The sequence below is a fragment of the Myxine glutinosa genome, chromosome 1, assembly GCF_964187855.1.
Source record: "Myxine glutinosa chromosome 1, kmMyxGlut1.1, whole genome shotgun sequence".
Taxonomy (NCBI): Eukaryota; Metazoa; Chordata; class Myxini; order Myxiniformes; family Myxinidae; genus Myxine; species Myxine glutinosa.
Genome location: NC_136261.1, coordinates 388646744 through 388669057, shown reverse-complemented (window position 1 = coordinate 388669057; position 22314 = coordinate 388646744). Strand labels below are relative to the sequence as shown.

Here is a 22314-nt window from a genome sequence, read left to right as displayed (position 1 = left end):
ACTTGGCTAGATACCCAATCAGAAGGTTCAAACACTTTAGTGATGACGCCCAATGTTTTCCATCTCGTCGAGCTCGCGTTTCACTTCGTCCCGCATGTGTATGGGACAGCGGCTAGAGGAGGTACGGAATTATCAGTGGTGATGTGTTTTGTCTTTACCTAGCAATGTTTCTTGGACTTACTTGTGCCTGGTGCCGATGTATTAGCTGTTCAATTGGATTAGACAGTCTTCCAGCTCTTTCGTGGTGTCAAATCTGCACTTTTGAGCCTGTAGCCGTAATCTCGTCATGAATTCATCGATGGATTCAGCAGGTTCCTGTTTATACTTCTGTAGGTGGAAATTATTGAGTTGAAAATTGGTCCTCGGCTCCAGATGTGTTGTGAACTTCTCCCTTATTTTCTTGGGTTGTTGCGATCATCATCGGACAGGTCCCCCGAATTGTACATGTGGAGGCCTTGCTGTCCTACCCACAGTAGGATGTATGTTACTTGTTCTTCTGGGCTCATTCCAGCGAGAGATCCCCTGAGTACGAGTTCAGCATACTGCTTAAAAGCGGCGAATGCAGAGGGCAGGTCTGGGGCCCACCAGTCCATTCTAGGTGGTTCAATGGCGGCCGGACATGTTAGCCATGCTGGTCATGGGAGAATGTGCATATGTCGGCAAAAAGAAATCGTTCGAAGAACGTGTCGGAAATGGCGTCTTCCCCGAAGCACGCGAGTCGCGAGGGTTAGGGCACCGTCAACGAAAATGTGCTCTTATCCTGTCGGGTTGGTTTAAAAGTTGAACACCACTGCCACCATGTGATAGATAGATCGGGACCGAGCGAGGTGAAGTAATAACCACGGGAAGAGCACGTATACAAATAACCACGAGCCAGGTACAGTTGGTTGCAAGAGGAGCTGTATTGAACAGTGCACCGGAAGAGGAAGTACCCCAAAAATCATGCGTATAAGAAACTTAACAAAAGATCAGAATTATATGAATAAATAATATACGAGTTATTGTTGCCCAGGATTATTGGTAATAGCAAACACCCATTAATAATTCAGTGCTTGCCAGACCACGTGAGCGATGGCATCACAAATTTATATTCTCCAATATAATTGTTGCATAGACCACGCTCAATAAATTTCAAACTGATCGATGAAGCATCATACATATCGATTGATGACGTCATAATGAAGGCACCCATGACATAATCATAAACATCTTATTCCCCATGCGGAGTACTTGACAATGCGCCATGTTTAAATTTTTTCCATGGAGTGGTTTCAGAGATATAGAGGTGCAAAGCTTTTCCAAAATGGCATCTGTACCACATGACATATGACGTCATAATTAACATTAATATAATCTACAGGAGGAGGCACTCCTATGGTGAAAATTTAATGTCCATCAGACCAACAATTGCAGAGAAAAAGATTCGTACTGATCCGATAAAGCGTTATACTTGTCGAATGATGACGTCATAATGAAGGCACTGATGACATCATCATTGACATCTTATTGCACATGGGGCGTACTTCACAATGAGCCACGTTGAAATTTTTCCATTGAGTTGTTTCGGAGATATGGAGGTGTAACGTTTTACAAAGATGGCGTCTGTACCACGTGACCTATGACGTCATAATTATGAATTTAAAAATTCTACAGAAGGAGGCGTTTCTATAGTAACATTTCGTGTGAATCGAACCAATAATTGCAGAGAAAATGAATTATATAAATGCAGACATGCCACACGTACGTGCGCACCCCAATGCCGAACCCAGGTTTCGCTTCGCGAGCGCTGGGTAAATTAATCGTGATTGTGATCATAATCACCAGGTTTATAAATCATAATCAAGATCACAACGGGCAGAACCGCACGGTGTTACGATTAAGACGACGATCAAGAGGACGACCAAGGATGCCCAAAGCGGCTCGAAAGGAGGGTTTTATGTCCTTGGGGATATTGAACACGTACAGTAGCCCATCTTTCCCTACACACCTCAACTCTCCCTCATCGCAATCCAACAACAGCGCAAACTGTTCGGAATCTACCGACACGTGCACGGCTATCCCTTTTTTGCCGTCACGTGCGATATAATCCTCTTTATCTATTTTCTCGATACACCACGACTTGCCGTTTCCACCCAACATTGATTCATATGTTTTGCTATTCCGTATCATCGATTCTAAACAGATTCCGAATATGCACGAAGTGCACGAACTCACATCGACCTCCCAGTAGTGACTACCTGTGGAATACATTTCATGAGAGACAACTTGAAACCAATGGGAAAACCGGGTGCCAGTGTTTTTCTGGGGCGCGTTTCTCTTTGATGGCTTCATGAGTGTCACCGTCAGCCCATCTTCGGAGATCTTCAGCAGTGGATGTGCGGTGTTGGGGTCCATTCTCGGGGGGGGGGCTGCACCTGCGGATACGGACAGACGGCACCGTGGATTTTGTTAGACAAATGGAAGGAAACGAACACAATCATCCCTTTGTACAAACTTCATTAATCACATTTTACTACAAAACTATCGCTTAGATATCATATCTACACATCAAGTATTTATCAGGAAATTAAACGTGTAAATTATGTGAACATGTGCAAGTTTTAATAATCTTTACCCGAGCCACACCTTGATAACCGCGGCCTGGTTGGATCGTCTAGACTAGAGCAGGGGATAATTACCCACAACGGGTTAATTTTGGATATCAAGGGGTATTAATGGAAGCCCGCCCAAAGTAAAATATAAGAACTAGAAATCTTCTGAAAATGCAAAGCCCGTCCACGTCTGTCGGTATGGAGACGTCTTCTTCTTCTTCTCCAGTACGCTCAAAATAACGGAAACAGCCAAAAAAAAATAAAAAAAATTTGATTTATGTAGCATTGACCTTTGACCTTTTGATCTAAAAAAAACAATCGTCTTGTAGCTTTTGATTAGTGAGCCAATTCAGTGACGTGCTATGCAAATTCTTTAAATTTCAGATCAATCATGTTGTAAAAACCAAAGTTACAACATTGTCTCAGATCGTGAGTTTAATTCTGAATCGATCTCGAGCAATACCTGTAAAGAAAACCAGCAAACATCATATCAATATTCAGCATTCATCGGAATCAGTAATGGGTTTGCAAACGAGCACAAGCAACCCTTGAACAAAGTGGTTATACGTACCATCTATTTATGCACCTACATAACATACAATAAATGTCACAGGAATGATCGTAGCGCTGAATGTCCGAGTTCTTATAACTGCCACGCAGTGGACAGAAGTCGCATGACACCTGGGTTCAGACTTAGACACAATTTCACGACAAATCAGATGAAAATTGGCAATTTCATGCAACCTTGACCTTTGACCAAATTATTAATTTGTCTTATCCATGTTCTCAAAATAAAGTTTTGTTAAAAAATCGATGACAAAAGCTCAAATGGTAAAAAGTTACAGCCCGGCTAAACACACACACACACACACACACACACACACACACACACACACACACACACACACACACGCACGCACACACACACACACACACACACACCATTGCAAAACCCCATCGGAGGCGCCACGGCAATGCCGCGCTGTAGCATATTTAATTATTTGGCAAGGGGGCGGTGTACTTTGAATGTATCTGTACTTGTTTGTTTGTTTTCTTGCTTGCTTGTTTTTTTGTTTGTCCGGGCGATATCTCAGCCATCCTTTGAGCTAGGAAGCTGAAATTTCGGCACAGTCGTGAGCAAGTCCTTTGTCAAAAACGCTATTTTTTGTTTTTTGAATAAGCAATTAATTAAGGAGTTATTTAATTATTAGCGATTAATTAAGTACTTATTTAATTCATTAAATTTCATTTCTCTTCTGACCACAATTTTCATTTCTCTTCTGTTCACACAAACGTCGCCCGCATTTGAACATGACAGTGACCAAGTGATGTGGCTATCAAGGATATTTTTGATTTATTGATTAATCACTTCATCGATTCATTATTTATTGATTAATCGATGAATTATTTATTGATTAATCAATTAATTATTTAATTTTTTATTAACGACTTGTTTGATTAAATTTCTAAAAGATACATCTTCGGATGAAGCACTAGTGGTTTCGTTATGCTATTAGCCAATTGATTAAGAAAATATTTGGTGATAATCTTTTATTGATTTTAATTATACAATTAATCAATCAATTAGTGTACACCTCTCCCTCCGAATGGAGCCTCTATGAGCTCCACTGCGGTATTGCCGGGCACCGGAGGCGTCCCGGCAATGCCGCGCTGTGGGATATTTAATTATTTGGCATGCGGGTGGTGTACTTTGAATGTATCTGTACTTGTTGTACACCGCAACTTTCCTATGCCATCTCCGGGCATTGCAAATCGTCATTACTGGGCACCGAAGGGGGCTCGGCAGTGACGCACGCTGAAAGGGAGTACTCAGTTTTCACTCTGTTGTACACCGCACCTTTCCTATGCCATCTCCAGGCATTGCAAATCGTCATTGCTGGGCACCGAAGGGGGCTTGGCAGTGACGCACGCTGAAAGGGAGTACTCAGTTTTCACTCTGGTTGTTGTACACCGCACCTTTCCTATGCCATCTCCAGGCATTGCAAATCGTCATTACTGGGCACCGAAGGGGGCTCGGCAGTGACGCACGCTGAAAGGGAGTACTCAGTTTTCACTCTGTTGTACACCGCACCTTTCCTATGCCATCTCCAGGCATTGCACATCGTCATTGCTGGGCACCGAAGGGGGCTCGGCAGTGACGCACGCTGAAAGGGAGTACTCAGTTTTCACTCTGTTGTACACCGCACCTTTCCTATGCCATCTCCAGGCATTGCAAATCGTCATTGATGGGCACCGAAGGGGGCTCGGCAGTGACGCACGCTGAAAGGGAGTACTCAGTTTTCACTCTGTTGTACACCGCACCTTTCCTATGCCATCTCCAGGCATTGCAAATCGTCATTGCTGGGCACCGAAGGGGGCTCGGCAGTGACGTGCGCTGAAAGAGAGTACTCAGTTTTCACTCTGGTTGTTTGTTTGTTTGTTGTACACCGCTCCTTTCCTATGCCATCTCCAGGCATTGCAAATCGTCATTGCCGGGCACCAAAGGGGGCTCGGCAGTGACGCACGCTGAAAGAGAGTACTCAGTTTTCACTCTGGTTTCTTGTACACCGCTCCTTTCCTATGCCATCTCCAGGCATTGCAAATCGTCATTGCCAGGCACCAAAGGGGGTTCGGCAGTGACGCACGCTGAAAGAGAGTACTCAGTTTTCACTCTGGTTTCTTTCTTTCTTGTTTGTTTGTTTTCTTTCTTGGTTGTCCGGGCGATATCTCAGCCATCCTTTGAGCTAGGAAGCTGAAATTTTGGCACAATAGTGAGAAAGTGCTTTGTCAAAAACGGTATTTTTTTTTTTGATTAATCAATAAATTGAGGAGTTATTTAATTATTAGCGATTAATTAAGTACTTATTTAATTAATTAAATTTCCTTTCTCTTCTGACCATTAACTCAGGCACCTTTTGAGTTAGGAAGCTGACATTTGGACATGCCAATGACCAGGTGATTTGGCTGCAAAGGATATTTTTGATTTATTAATTAATCAATTAATCGATTAATTATTTAATTATTCGATTAATGACAAAAAATTTTTTTTTTTTAAAGTTACAGATTCTGATGAAATAGTGGTAGTTTATGTGTTCTCTGACCAAATAGATTAATAATTTAATTTTTTTATGATTATTATTTATTTATTTTCATTATCAATCATTTATTTATTTTCTTTCTCATTTGGCCAATATCTCAGGCACCTTTTGAGCTGGGAAGCTAATATTTGGACATGAGTGACCAAGTGATGTGGCTATCAAGGATATTTTTGATTTATTGATGAATCAATTAATCGATTAATTATTTAATTAAAATTTTTTTTTTTTTAAGTTACACATTCTGATGAAATGATGGTGGTTTGTGTGTTCTGTGACCGAATTGATGAGTAATTTAATTTCTTAATGATTATTATTTATTTATTTTCATTATTAATCATTTATTTATTTTCTTTCTCATTCGGCCAATTTCTCAGGCACCTTTTGAGCTGGGAAGCTAATATTTGGACATGAGTGACCAAGTGATGTGGCTATCAAGGATATTGTTGATTTATTGAGTAATCAATTAATCAATTAATCGATTCATTATTTAACTATTGGATTAATTACTAAAAAACAAAAAAAACAAATCAGTTACAGATTCTGATGAAATGGTGGTGGTTTATGTGTTCTGTGACCGAATTGATTAATAATTGAATTTTTTAATGATCATTATTTATTATTTTCATTATTAATCATTTATTTATTTTCTTTCTCATTTGGCCAATATCTCAGGCACCTTTTGAGCTGGGAAGCTAATATTTGGACATGACAGTGACCAAGTGATGTGGCGATCAAGGATATTTTTGGTATATTGATTAATCATTTAATCGCTTCATTATTTATTGATTAATCGATTAATTATTTATTGAGTAATCAATTAATTAATTATTTTTTTATTATTGACTTGTTTAATTAAATTTCTAAAAGCTACATCTTCGGATGAAGCACTAGTGGTTTAGTTATGCTATTAGCCAATTGATTAAGAAAATATTTTGTGATAATCTTTTATTGATTTTAATTATACAATTAATCAATCAATTAGCGTACACCTCTCCCACCCAATGCAGCCTCAATGAGCTGCACTGCGGTATTGCCGGGCGCCGGAGGCGTCCCGGCAATGCCGCGCTGTGGGATATTTAATTATTTGGCATGGGGGCGGTGTACTTTGAATGTATGTGTACTTGTTTGTTTTCTTTCTTGTTTGTTTTCTTGTTTGTTTGTTTGTCCGGACGATATCTCAGCCATCCTTTGAGCTAGGAAGCTGAAATTTCGGCACACTAATGAGCAAGTCCTTTATCAAAAAGGTATTTTTTTGTTTTTTGAATAATCAAATAATTACGAAGTTATTTAATTATTAGCGATTAATTAAGTACTTATTTAATTAATCAAATTTCCTTTCTCTTCTGACCATTAACTCAGGCACCTTTTGAGTTCGGAAGCTGATATTTGGACATGCCAATGACCAGGTGATTTGGCTGCAAAGGCTATGTTTGATTTATTAATTAATCAATTAATCAATTAATCGATTAATGATTTAATTATTCGATTAATGACTAAAACTTTTTTTTTTTTAAGTTACAGATTCTGATGAAATGGTGGAGGTTTATGTGTTCTATGACCGAATTGATTAATAATTTAATTTTTTAATGATTATTATTTATTTATTTTCATTATTAATTGTACACCGCACCTTTCCTATGCCATCTCCAGGCATTGCGAAACGTCCTTGCCGGGCACCGAAGGGGGCTCGGCAGTGACGCACGCTGAAAGGGAGTACTCAGTTTTCACTTTCGTTGTTGTACACCGCACCTTTCCTTTGCCATCTCCAGGCATTGCAAATCGTCATTGCTGGGCACCGAAGGAGGCTCGACAGTGACGCACGCTGAAAGGGAGTACTCAGTTTTCACTCTGTTTGTTTGTTTGTTTTCTTGTTTGTTTGTTTTTCCGGGCGATATCTCAGCCATCCTTTGAGCTGGGAAGCTGAAATTTCGGCACAATAGTGAGCAAGTCCTTTCTCAAAAACCGTATTTTTTGTTTTTTGATTAATCAATTAATTGAGGACTTATTTAATTATTAGCGATTAATTAAGTGCTTATTTAATTAATTAAATTTCCTTTCTATTCTGACCATTAACTCAGGAACCTTTTGAGTTAGGAAGCTGATATTTGGACATGCCAATAACCAGTAGGCCATGGGGCATAGGGCTAAAATGTGCTCAATTTGACAATTTCGTGCAACAACGCAGGGGATTACTTAAAATTGCTATAGATGGGTTGGGGATGTGCTCCTGAACAAGAAACACCATGTCCCCAGACACCAGGGGTGCTCATTAATTTTAAACGCGCACTTGATGAAAATGCAAGTAAATATATATTCATCAACTATACGTTACTGCATTTTCTTTTATTTCTGGATAGTTTGAGGAGTAAAATGAAAAAAATTGATTGTGATATTGTTTCTAGACCTCCTTTTCACTAAAATACACCAATAAACATGATATTTTTGTATCTAGATAGTCATAGCGATAAGTTGAAAATGAATCCAATCTGAAAATATGGTCCGCCGCAGCTGAAACACATGTTGTGCCGCAAATAAATCATTTTTATTTTACTTTTTTTAAATTAACTTCTCACTTCTACCTTCTATGATCAGTTCAGTTGAAAAGGAACCTCTGCCTTTACTTTATCTTCTGTTAGGTCGTCAGAAGTAGGTGGCCATGGTGGTGGTGAAGATGGCTTATTGGAGACAGCAGCCTTTATGATAAGTGCAGCGCTATACAGCATGCGTAAGTCGTCATTTGTGGGTGGTACTTTGGATTCTGAAACAGTTGGTATACTCTCCTCTTCATTATCTGTGCTGTCATCTGTTAAACTCCCTGCTGTATCGTCTACCAAGTCCTCGGCCAAATCTTCTGCTGATAGACACTCACTAAACACAATGTCACTCATGTTTCTACTTTTGGCTTTGATGAAGACTAACTGTGGAAAGCTTTTCTGTAGTCGCGTCTTCAGATGCCATGTTCGATATGGTGCATCGATGCCGCTGACATCTTTAATGGCGCGGATAAATATCTTATTGAGTTTACTCAATGTAAGAATTTCTTTGCCTATAATTAGACGCTTTCTGATGGTGTTTTGGCTGAATTTGTCAAAAGCATCAATATAGCCATTTTGAACTGGGGTCAATGGCTTGCCAGGTTTACTCAAAAATCTTGTGTAGTTCTTGTAGCAGCCATGATGGTACTGAAGCTCCCTGGCAACCAAGTCCTCCCCTTCTATTTGATGCAGCATTTGTACATCCTCTTTTGCTTTTGCAGCCTTTAGAAGTTGACCTCCACTGATGAGTTCACATTTTACTAGCCTTACCATTGACCTCTTTCCTGAGATGTGACTGCGCTTGTATTGGTTGCTATGGCAGAAAATGCACTCTTCAGGAAACATATGTCGCCTGCTCCAATCTCTTTGGCTGCTGTTTGCATCTGAGGAACGCAACATTCTCTTTCTGCTGGGCTCTCCACTGCTTTCACTAACTACAACTGGACCATCGTCAAGTTCGTTCATGTCTGTCCCGGCATCTGCATTAAACAGAAGGAAGAAACAAATTTTGAGTGATTAGAATTTAACTTTTTTTCAACAAATATGAAACATGTATTTATTTTCTTCCTACCTACCAACCATTGAATTATTGTCTAAACATAAATATAGACAATTGTTTTCATTTTTTTTCTTCCAGTTACTTGTATACCCAATTTTTTCTGACAATATATTTAAAAAAAAATATAATACAACAATTATATTTTTGTTTGGCCTTTAGGATATCATGGGATGGAACATGCAATTTGATGCAACAATAAAAACTTGTGCCATCTCACGTTGGTATTTGCCCCAAATAAAGCCGGCAGCATCATCCATGCATTGACAAAATAGCGGTCACACTCAAAGTAACTGTGCAAGTAAACATTTGCACCGTAAAAGTATACATGCACACTGTGCACAAAAAATTGTCGATAGCTCCGCCATCTTCCAGGATTTTTTGAGAAACTGTTTAGAACAAAGTCCACATGTTATTTTTTTTAATTGTCGATAGCTCCGACGTCTTCAAGGATTTCTCGGGAACTGTTAAAAACAAAGTGGGGTTTTTTTTCCGCCACCAAGACGGCAAAGTGTTTTTTCATATCTAATGTATTTCATTGATATTCAGTTGTTGTTTTTCTACTCAGATCAGTGAGTAAATTTTCTTTTTTGCCTCAATAGTAGGTGACGTTTTTTTTCTTCAAAAAACTTCCATGTCCCTTGCCCCCCCCCCAAGAATCTATTGGTGCATCCCTTGTTATACATTTGTACACACTTTGCTAGTAAAAATATTAATGACCATGACCACCGTGCAAAAAAACAACAAGAAAACAAAAATACAAAATAAAAATAAACTCAACATGTGTTTATTGTTTATAATTATAGAGTTTAAAATTTTGCAAACATCTGTCTTTTTTAGTAACAAATATCAAATCATGGTTTTTTAAACAACTTCTCTGACAAGGTAAACATACTTTTTATTACCATCATTTACAGGACAGTAAGAAGTACCTACCGTACAATTTAGTAAAAATGTGTAGTCTACATGTACAAAATTATTTCTTAATTCTTTGTGGATCCTAAAAACTGTAATGAGGTGTGACATGAGCCTGATGACATAAACCACAATATCCCCACATATCATGATACTATTACTAAAGTAAAAGAGCATGCTTGCAATAGTACGATTTGTATTATAAATTGTAGTCTTGAAATAGATAAACAAAATCATAAAATGTACATTTCATCATGCATGACTTGCTGAGTCTGCTGTACATTTGTCAATTGAATTTGAAGATACTACTCTTCTAAGGCCAACTCCAAATCTTCCGGAACTTGTTACTAACTTGCTTGAATCAAGCATGATGATTTATTTGATCATGATATATGGCAATGTAATGTGAATTCTATCATCACGATCAGATTCTATCATCATGATCATGTCTATGTTTGCAGAACAATTGAAACTTTTGGCTAAACTTAAAGCTTACTAAAAAAATTACTACATAATCATATTAACTTACCATGAGATGTAGATGTTTCGGTCTTTTTCTCCTTCAGCCTGTTCACTTTACTGATGTCACAAAAGCGACGTGAACAATCATAATGGTAGCCAATGTTGGGATTTTCTGGTTTGGCTTCAATGCAGGATTGTGTATCGGCAAAATCAAGCCCCAGCTTTACCGCACAGTCGGCCAGTAAATCGCGTTCTTTACAGTCATAGAGCAACCATTTACTCGCAAATTCAACAAAGCGTGCCCAGTTTTTATCATTGAATTGAATGAAATTGCTTTTAGTTTTATGGACAACATGCATCACGCAAAATTTGGACGAAAATTGAACAGGTTTTCCTGTCACTGCCGAAGCAAAGGGCGTCGCCATCTTGGTTTGTCAGCTACCGAACGGAGCTTAGTATGAGCTGCGTGATTGGCCAATTACGGCACCTGACGTATCTGGAGCGCTCATTCGCTGAATTTATCACGTGAACAACCTTGTCCGCGAATTTTAAACATGATTTTTTTATAGAAATTCTTTCTTTATTTGTATTTTAATGTGCAGGTATATTTATTGGGGACATTATTATATCGAATGGAACGAATATTTTGCTGATTTTCATGAATAAATCAAGTAATCCCCATTCCTGTTGCATGAAAAAGTGGATTTTAATGGTATGCCCCATGGCCTACAGGTGATTTGGCTGCAAAGCCTATTTTTGATTTATTAATTAATTAATTAATCAATTAATCGATTAATTATTTAATTATTTGATTAATGACAAAAAATTTTTTTTTTTTTAACTTACAGATTCTGATGAAATGGTGGTGGTTTATGTGTTCTCTGACCGAATTGATTAATAATTTAATTTTTTTATGATTATTATTTATTTATTTTCATTATTAATCATTTATTTGTCTTCTTTCTCATTTGGCCAATATCTCAGGCACCTTTTGAGCTCAGAAGCTAATATTTGGACATGAGTGACCAAGTGATGTGGCTATCAAGGATATTGTTGATTTATTGATTAATCAATTAATCAATGTATCGATTAATTATTTAATTATTCGATTAATTACTAAAAAAAATATAAAAAATTCAGTTACAGATTCTGATGAAATGGTGGTGGTTTATGTGTTCTCTGACCGAATTGATAAATAATTAAATGTTTTAATGATTATTATTTATTTATTTTTATTATTAATTCTTTATTTATTTTCTTTCTTATTTGGCCAATATCTCAGGCACCTTTTGAGCTGGGAAGCTAATATTTGGACATGACAGTTTTTTTTTTTGGTTTTTTTTTTGTATACAAGATCGAGGCTCGTGAAAGAGCTAACATTATTCACACAAAAAGACAAACCGACACACAAAACACAAAAAAACAAGGGGAGCGGTAGACAAGATGGGGAGAGAAGGGGACAGTGACCAAGTGATGTCGCTATCAAGGATATTTTTGATTTATTGATTAATCATTTAATCGATTAATTATTTATTGAGTAATCAATTAATTAATTATTTTTTTATTAATGACTTGTTTATTTAAATTTCTAAAAGCTACATCTTCGGATGAAGCACTAGTGGTTTAGTTATGCTATTAGCCAATTGATTAAGAAAATATTTTGTGATAATCTTTTATTGATTTTAATTATACAATTAATCAATCAATTAGCGTACACATCTCCCACCCAATGCAGCCTCAATGAGCTGCACTGCGGTATTGCCGGGCGCCGGAGGCATCCCGGCAATGCCGCGCTGTGGGATATTTAATTATTTGGCATGGGGGCGGTGTACTTTGAATGTATGTGTACTTGTTTGTTTTCGTTCTTGTTTGTTTTCTTGTTTGTTTGTTTGTCCGGACGATATCTCAGCCATCCTTTGAGCTAGGAAGCTGAAATTTCGGCACACTAGTGAGCAAGTCCTTTCTCAAAAAACGTATTTTTTGTTTTTTGAATAATCAAATAATTACGGAGTTATTTAATTATTAGCGATTAATGAAGTACTTATTTAATTAATCAAATTTCCTTTCTCTTCTGACCATTAACTCAGGCACCTTTTGAGTTAGGAAGCTGATATTTGGACATGCCAATGACCAGGTGATTTGGCTGCAAAGGCTATGTTTGATTTATTAATTAATCAATTAATCAATTAATCGATTAATGATTTAATTATTCGATTAATGACTAAAACTTTTTTTTTTTAAAGTTACAGATTCTGATGAAATGGTGGAGGTTTATGTGTTCTATGACCGAATTGATTAATAATTTAATTTTTTAATGATTATTATTTATTTATTTGCATTATTAATTGTACACCGCACCTTTCCTATGCCATCTCCAGGCATTGCGAAATGTCCTTGCCGGGCACCGAAGGGGGCTCGGCAGTGACGTACGCTGAAAGGGAGTACTCAGTTTTCACTTTCGTTGTTGTACACCGCACCTTTCCTTTGCCATCTCCAGGCATTGCAAATCGTCATTGCTGGGCACCGAAGGAGGCTCGACAGTGACGCACGCTGAAAGGGAGTACTCAGTTTTCACTCTGTTTGTTTGTTTGTTTTCTTGTTTGTTTGTTTTTCCGGGCGATATCTCAGCCATCCTTTGAGCTGGGAAGCTGAAATTTCTGCACAATAGTGAGCAAGTCCTTTCTCAAAAACCGTATTTTTTGTTTTTTGATTAATCAATTAATTGAGGACTTATTTAATTATTAGCGATTAATTAAGTGCTTATTTAATGAATTAAATTTCCTTTCTATTCTGACCATTAACTCAGGAACCTTTTGAGTTAGGAAGCTGATATTTGGACATGCCAATAACCAGGTGATTTGGCTGCAAAGGCTATTTGTGATTTATTCATTAATCAATTAATCAATTAATTATTTAATTATTCGATTAATGACGGTATCCTCAATGCCAAACAGGAAATTAGAGCTGTCTCCCTCGACATATCACGTGCCTTCGATACAGTCTGGCACCCCGCTCTGCTCACCAAACTCTCCTCCTTTGGTATCCATGGAAATCTCCACGCATGGCTGGCAGACTTCCTCTCTAGTCGTCGTCAACGTGTGGCCCTGAATGGGTTTCTCTCATCTCCTCTTCCTGTTCAGGCTGGAGTTCCCCAAGGCAGTGTTCTGGGCCCTGGGCTTTTTCTGGTCTTCATCAATGATCTCTCTGACTCTCTTGAAAATCCTCTCTATCTCTTTGCTGATGACTCCACTCTCTGCCGCTCCATTACTCATCCCTCAGATCGGCAGTCTGCAGCCTCCTCACTCTCTGCAGACCTGGACAAAATCACAGACTGGGCAAACAAGTGGAACATGTCTTTCAATCCTGACAAATCTCACACTCTTACGATGTCTCTCCGAAAAGACCGACTGGACAACCCTCCCATCTACTTTCTGAATAATCCTCTCCAAGAAGTTCTGTCACTCAAGCTTTTGGGTCTCACTATCTGCCATGATCTTTCCTGGGAAAACCACATTTCCAAGCTGGCCTCCAAAGCCAGTCGCCGACTGGGCATCCTCCGTCGTGCGAAGTCCTTCCTTGGCACACCTGAGCTCCTCACCACATACAAGGCTTTCATCCGCAGCTCAATGGAGTACTGCTCTCCCCTCTGGGCTGGTGCTCCTGCCTCACACCTAGCTCGTCTTCATGCTGTTGAAACCAAAGCGTTCAGAATCATTGGAATCTCCCGCGATGACGCTATCTCCGAGGGCCTTTCACTTCATCACCGCAGGTAGGTTGGTGGTCTTTCCGTCTTCTACCGACTCCTCTCCGGCCTTGCTCCCCCAGCTCTCTCTGGGCTCTGTCCCCCAAATATTCCTGCAGGTCGCAAAGGATCTGCCTGCAACCCTCTTATGGTTAAACTGCCAAAATCAAGACTCTCTGCTCACCTTCACTCCTTCATTCCTCTTTTCTCCCGCCTCTGGAACAAACTCCCTCACTCTCTTCAATCCAACTCCTCCCTCCAGGTCTTTAAAACGGCTGTTCACCACCATCTCCTATCTTCCCCAATCCAAAACCTTGATCTTTTCTACCCCCGCTAATTTCACCCAATAGCCACTTTTTTGAGGTGACTTTTGACTTCTTTCCTGGAAGTCCTTGGTGGCCTTACGTTTTGTACCTATCCTGCCTCCCCCCAGGCCCTCTCCCTCCAAAAACATCTCCTGATGTCCCTGCTCTCAAATGTTGTGTTTGTGTGCTTCCTCCCCTTCTCTCCTCATCTTGTCGACCACTCCCCTTTTTATATACTTTGTTTGTTTGATTTGTTTGTTTGATAAATGTTAGCTCTTTCACGAGCCTCGACTCTGTACACAAAAAATAAGAAAAAAAGAAAGAAAAAAAAGAGACTAAAATTTTTTTTTTTTAAGTTACAGATTCTGATGAAATGGTGGTGGTTTATGTGTTCTCTGACCGAATTGACTAATAATTTAATTTTTTAATGATTATTATTTATTTATTTTCATTATTAATCATTTATTTATTTTCTCTTCTCATTTGACCAATATCTCAGGCACCTTTTGAGCTCGGAAGCTAATATTTGGACATGAGTGACCAAGTGATGTGGCTATCAAGGATATTTTTGATTTATTGATTTATCAATTAATCAATTCATCGATTAATTATTTAATTATTCGATGAATTACTAAAAAAAATAAAATAAAAAAATTACAGATTCTGATGAAATGGTGGTGATTTATGTGTTATGTGACCGAATTGATTAATGATTTAATTTTTTCATGATTATTATTTATTTATTTTCATTATTAATCATTTATTTATTTTCTTTCTCATTTGGCCAATATCTCAGGCACCTTTTGAGCTGGGAAGCTAATATTTGGACATGACAGTGTGATTCGGCACAATTATGATTGAGGACATCATCACATGATAGTGATGTGGCTGTCAAGGATATTTTTGATTTATTGATTAATCATTTAATCGATTAATTATTTATTGATTAATCGATTAATTATTTATTGATTAATCAATTAATTATTTAATTCTTTATTAATGAGTTATTTAATTAAATTTCTAAAAGATACATCTTCGGATGAAGCACGAGTGGTTTAGTTGTGCCATTAGCCAATTGATTAAGAAAATATTTTGTGATAATCTTTTATTGATTTTAATTATACAATTAATCAATCAATTCGTGTGCACCTCTCCTTCCCAATGCAGCCTCTATGAGCTACGCTGCGGTATTGCCGCGCTGTAGGATATTTAATTATTTGGCATGGGGGCAGTGTGCTTTGAATGTATCTGTACTTGTTGTTTATCATTTTGTGGAGTTTTCCCTGTTGCTTGAACATCCTTGATATAACTCACAGACCGGTGTTTTTGTTTGTGTGTTTGTTTGTTTGTCATGCTACTCCAGCAGTTCTGTCTCGATTACATCCAGACTATCTACATAGTAGGATCAGCATGTCCCAATTAGTGCATAGTAGTGTTTTTATCTTTGCCAGTGGTCTTGGGGGCGGGCGAGGGGTGCGCCAATTCTCAATGCAAATGTGTATTATGTAGCGCCGCCTCCAGGTGGGAGAGGGTATTACAAGTCCACGCCCTTTCCAGTATATGCAGTACTCCTGCCCCCAAGTTTTTTTTTGTTTTTGTTTTTTTCAGTGTTAGTTTTGTTCAGTTGTAAGTTTTCAGTGTTTCAGTGTAAGTGTAAGTTTTCAGTGTAAGTTCTCCAGTGTAAGTGAGGTGTTTTGAATTGTAAACAGTTGCCATGTTTTTGCTTCATGCACACAACCCGGGTTATTTTGTTTTTATTTTCAGAAGCGATTGAGGCAGCTGTTAGTTGCCTATACACCACCCAAATAAAGGTATAAGAGCGTGTTGCATGCTTCGAACAAGGTCGCCCATAGGGTGGGTACTCTGATAGTGAAAGAGAATTTTCCAAATGAACATCGAGATGAGGAACTCGTGCTTGAGTTGTTTTGTGTTCTTTTGATTCATAATTAAATAAGGTTCATGCGAAAAGCAAACCACCATTCTGGTGCTTCTCAAGCATGGGCTGTATCACAAGGATTTTGTGACTGTAATATTGAGATGTGAGATCTAATATAGATTTCATCATCACCTGAGGTGTTAGCTAACTCGTGAGGGAACCCACGTGGAACAGAGCGATGATGTTAACATGATATGGGACAAGAGATTAATGAATGGAATAAAAATGAAAAACATGAGGTGCGCATGGGAAAGCAGAGTACGTATTTGGAAATATCACGATAATCAAAGACAGACATGAAGACGAGTTTTATTTAATCAATCCTCATTTCCACAATCATTACAACACTCAACGATCCCACCCTCATCACTTACCGTTCGCATGGCCGAGGGCCAGGCCATCAAATACAGCACCCAGTCCTATGCAAATTCGGGAACAAACAAATCATCAAATAATTCATTTCAATGATTTTATCCTTGTTAAACGAATTAACTTTGTGTTGATAAACAATTTATAATTCACCATCAATATAATTTATGATATAAGAAGTGAGCTACATTCTCTAGTTGTGCATTGTGAAGATTTGTTATGAAATGACCTGCTTGGTGACCTTGTCTGAGGATAGGTATTGCATCCTGTGTGCTGACATTAGTTGTTGGACGTTAAAGAATCGGTAAGCTATCGCCGGCCCCATGGCCAGGTCCAAATTCCTGCCCTAACCAGCAGATGCCATTGTATCAGGGGCACAGCAGCACCCTCAGCCAATGATGCCACTCCGTAGCCTTTAGCGATCTTCAGCTCATGAGATGCTTCAATAAACCATGGAGAAGGCAGAGGGCGCAAGAGCAGAAACGAGGTGGAAGAAGACAGAGAGAGGGGGTTGGCTGATCAGGTCTCGTTGTTGGGGTGTTTTTGTGTGGAAGAATTCCACGGACTGAAAGAATAACATTTGTGTTTTTCTTGCACTCCATTGTAGTTAATTTTTTAAATCTCGAACACCACATTTCAAAACTGTTAAACTTCCTCCTTTCTTTTTCACTGTACATGACACATTGACGCATTAAATTTGGAAATATTACACCAGAGTATTTCATTTAGACCTTTCATTTTTTTTTTTTTTTTTTTTTTTTTTTTTTTGTATACAATATCGAGGCTCGTGAAAGAGCGAACATTAATCACATGAACACACAGAAAGACAAACCGACACATAAAACATATAACATAGGGAGCGGTAGACAAGATGGGGAGAGAGGGGGAAGGACACAAACACAACATTTGAGAGCAGGGACCGAGAGACATGGAGACATCGAGAGATCTGAGAGAGGGCGAGGGCTTTGGGGGGGGGGGGCGTGGGAAGGGGGCAGTGGGAGAGGTATAAAACATATGGACACTGCCAGGACTTCCAGGAAAGAAGTTGTAATTTCAAACAAGGTGGATCTGGGGTGAATTAGCGGGGGTAGAAAAGATCAAGGTTTTGGATGGGGGAAGATAAGAGATGGTGGTGAACAGCTGTTTTAAAGACCTGGAGGGAGGAGTGGGATTGAAGGGAGTGAGGGAGTTTGTTCCAGAGGCGGGAGAAAAGAGGAATGAAAGAGTGAAGGTGAGCGGAGAGCCGAGATTTCGGCAGTTTAACCATCAGAGGGTTGCTGGCAGATCTTGTGCGACCTGTAGGAATATTTGGGGGACAGAGCACAGAGAGAGCTGGGGGTGCAAGGCCGGAGAGGAGTCGGTAGAAGACAGAAAGACCACCTACCTGCCTGCGGTGAGTGAGTGAAAGGCCCTCAGAGATAGCTTCATCGCGGGAGATTCCAATAATTCTGAAAGCTTTGGTTTCAACAGCGTGAAGCCGAGCTAGGTGTGAGGCAGGAGCACCGGCCCATAGGGGAGAACAGTATTCCATTGAGCTGCGGATGAAAGCCTTGTATGTGGTGAGGAGCTCAGGTGTGCCGAGGAAGGACTTCGCACGACGGAGGATGCCCAGTCGGCGACTGGCTTTGGAGGCCAGCTTGGAAATGTGGTTTTCCCAAGAAAGATCATGGCAGATAGTGAGACCCAAAATCTTGAGCGACAGAACTTCTTGGAGAGGATTGTTGAGAAAGTAGATGGGTGGGTTGTCCAGTCGATCTTTTCGGAGAGACATAGTAAGAGTGTGAGATTTGTCAGGATTGAAAGACATGTTCCACTTGTTTGACCAGTCTGTGATTTTGTCCAGGTCTTCAGAGAGTGAGGAGGCAGCAGACTGCCGATCTGAGGGAAGAGGAATGGAGCGGCAGAGAGTGGAGTCATCAGCAAAGAGATAGAGAGGATTTTCGAGAGAGTCAGAGAGATCATTGATGAAGACCAGAAAAAGCACGGGGCCCAGAACACTGCCTTGGGGAACTCCAGCCTGAACAGGAAGAGGAGATGAGAGAAACCCATTCAGGGCCACACGTTGACGACGACTAGAGAGGAAGTCCGCCAGCCATGCGTGGAGATTTCCATGGATACCAAAGGAGGAGAGTTTGGTGAGCAGAGCGGGGTGCCAGACCGTGTCGAAGGCACGTGATATGTCGAGGGAGACAGCTCTAATTTCCTGTTTGGCATTGAGGACCTCCATCCATTGTTGAGACAGCAGAAGCAGCATGTCCAGAGTAGAGTGACCTGGTCTGAAACCAAATTGATGATCAGAGATCAAGCCATTGGAGAAGAGGAAAGATTTCATATCAGAAGCAATGATGGATTCCATGACTTTGCTGATAATTGGGAGAAGGCTGATTGGTCTGTAGTTGCTAGGATCTGTTTTTGCACCTTTTTTGTGCAAAGCGGTGATGTTGGCTGATTTCCAAGCAGATGGCAGTTGACCTTGAGCAAAAGAGAGGGTGAAGAGAACAGAGAGAGGGTGAGATAGAGCAGCAGAGCAGGATTTTAGGACCCGTGGGCTGATGCCGTCGGGTCCAGTTGCAGAATCAGAGTCGAGGGTTGACAGAAACTTTTCCACCTTGTCAGGAGGAAAGGACACGGAGTCCAGGAGCAGCAGGGTACGACTGGGTATGGTGGGTACAGAGATGGATGGGTTTGGGACACAAGATTTAGAGGCAAACACAGAGTTGAGGCATTCAGCTTTTTCACGTGCGGAGTCAGCTGTGTAGCCGTTTGAGGTAAGGGAGGGGATGGAGGGGGAACAAACACCAGAAACGGATTTGACCAGACGCCACCAGGATTTGGAAGAGGGAGACAGATAAGAGAGTTCGGTCTTGAGAACGGAGAGATATTGTTTCCTGGCTCTCCTGAGGGTGGACACACACTTGTTTCGGGCTTTGTGAAAGGAAATGAGATTTCCTTCCGTTGGATTTGCTTTCCAGGAGACGAAGGCAAGTTGTTTCTGGGCAACAGCCTCACCACAAGATTCCGTGTACCATGGACGGGAGGAAGGGTATGACAACTGAAGACGAGATGGGATAAATCTGTGCATGAGAGAGAGCAATTTACTTTGGAAGAATTCCCAGGATGAGTTGATGTCAGAGGTGGTAGAGATGGGAGACCAGTCCAGATGATTGATGGCTGCTTGAAGACCGTGCCAGTTGGCCTGAGTGAAATGCCAGACTCGTCGACGCTGAGCAGGCTCCCTGAGGATGGTCAGAGAGATGTCCACTTTAACAAGGACATGATCAGATGATCCGATCGGAGCAGAAGAAGAGCAGCAGACATTTTCAGGGAAGTTAGTCATAACCAAGTCCAGAAGAGAAGATGTTCCGTTGACTGAGATCCGGGTCGGGAAATTGACAGATTGTGTCAGTCCCAGTGAGTCGCAGAAGTCCTTTGCTGAGGAGCCATGGCTGGTGAGAGAGGTACCCACACCCAGCCAACTGGCATGATGACAGTTGAAATCACCACATATGAGGAAGAGAGAGTTGGGATGAGTAGATAGAAGTTGGTCCATATCATCAGACAGCGAGATGTAGATGGAGTCATCACTGTTTGGTGGACGGTACAACACACATATGAACAAGAGGTGGGAGCGAAGGGGAAGCCGTAGCCAGAGGTATTCCTGGGGGTGAGGTGGAGAGAGTGCAGTGCAGGGCGAGTGAGGAAGAGAGTTTTTGATAAAGATAGCAACCCCGCCTCCAGGACGAGGCTCAGGTCTATCATACCGGAGGAGGGAGTAGCCCGGGAGAGATACTATGGAATCAGAGACATCATAAAGGAGGAAAGTTTCTGTTAAGCAGATCACGTCTGGTTTGACAGAAGCAACCTGTATGGAGAGATCAGTTAAGTTTGAACGAAGGCCCCGGATGTTTGAGGTCCATACCGTTAATGAAGAGGAAGGGGGAGCATCAGATACAGAACAGGGGGGAGGAGGGGTAGGGTAAGATGTGGAAGAGGTGGAAGAGGTAGGGAGAGCTGTTGAAGGTGTGTCAGAGATTTCAGAATAGCTCGGAGAAAGGGAAGGATGGGGCGGACAAAAGGTTTGATGGTGATTGGGTGAGCCACAATGAGGTGTTATTTGAGGAGGGGGAAGAGCGAGGCAGAAGGTTGGGGGAGATGGAGGTGAGAGTTTGAAGGGGGAAGAAGCGGGGAGGATGCTTTGAGGAGGGGGAGTGAGCGGGGGGAAATTGAGAAGCAATGAGGGTGGGGAGATTTGAAGGGGAGGGGTGAGGGGGGAGTTTGGGAGGGAAGGGACAAGGGGAGGGATTTGAAAGGGATGGGATATGGGGGAGATTTGGAGGGGAGGGGTGAGGCAGGAGTCTAGGAGGGGAGGGGCGAGGGGGCGTCTTGGCGGGGAGGGGTGAGGGAGTAGTTTAGGAGGGAGGGGGCAAGGGGGGAGATTTGAAAGGGATGGGTGATGGGGAAGATTTGGAGGGGAGGGGTGATGGGGAAGATTTGGAGGGGAGGGGTTATGGGGAAGATTTGGAGGGGAGGGGTGAGATTGGATTTTTGAAAGTGTACGATTTATGGGAGACGAACATTTATTGCAAAATGAGTTTCTTGTGACCTTCGAGTTAAAAATACGTTTAAGGACGCTGGATGGAGGATGGAGTGCAGGAGAGTTTAGGGAATGTAGAACAAAGGCACTATGGGAGATGGATATTTTTTTTGGGATGAATTGATTTGGTGAGCAAGTCGAAAGCAGCCTTTTAAAGAAGAAGAAGAAAAAGGTGTTATAAAATATGACGGAATACATAACTTGAGGGGAAAGTGTAAACATTGAAGGTTAATGAGTGAAAACTATCTGGGGAAATGGGGGAGAAACACGTGGTCGAAGAACGAACGAACGAATAAGAATGAATAAACGAATGAGAACAGAGAAGGAAATGTTTTTTGTTTTTTTTTTTTTTTTTTTTTGAGTTGAGATTTACACAAGGAAGTAGGCTATGGGTGAAAAGACTGGGAATACAGAGAACGAAAGTTATTGGATCACAAACGACGGACCACTGAGAGAAAAACAAAGCCTCAAGGTCGTACAGTGCACACTGTACAAGGCCTTGCTCACGACACGGCAAACAGACGATCAATTTATGAAAGATAAACACCGAGAAACAACCAAAGTTGCACACAATAACTTCACACACCGAAAGATAAATACAGTTTCGACAAAATACAATTGTGAACAGACTTAACTTCGAAAAACGTGGAGACCGTGTGGAGCTTCGAAAATCCCTGCCGCCGTCTCCAAGATCTCGCGAGAGATGTTAAT

At 40.6% G+C, this 22314-nt stretch overlaps 1 long non-coding RNA gene across 1 annotated transcript in view; it reads right to left on the bottom strand.

Moving 5' to 3' along the window:
- LOC137416258 (uncharacterized) overlaps positions 1 to 17059 on the bottom strand; it is a 40745-nt gene extending 23686 nt beyond the window's left edge. The window contains exon 1 of the long non-coding RNA XR_013621877.1: positions 17015 to 17059. This is a non-coding gene — a long non-coding RNA (uncharacterized LOC137416258). The remainder of the gene's footprint in view (positions 1 to 17014) is intronic.
- Positions 17060 to 22314: the final 5255 nt, after the last annotated feature.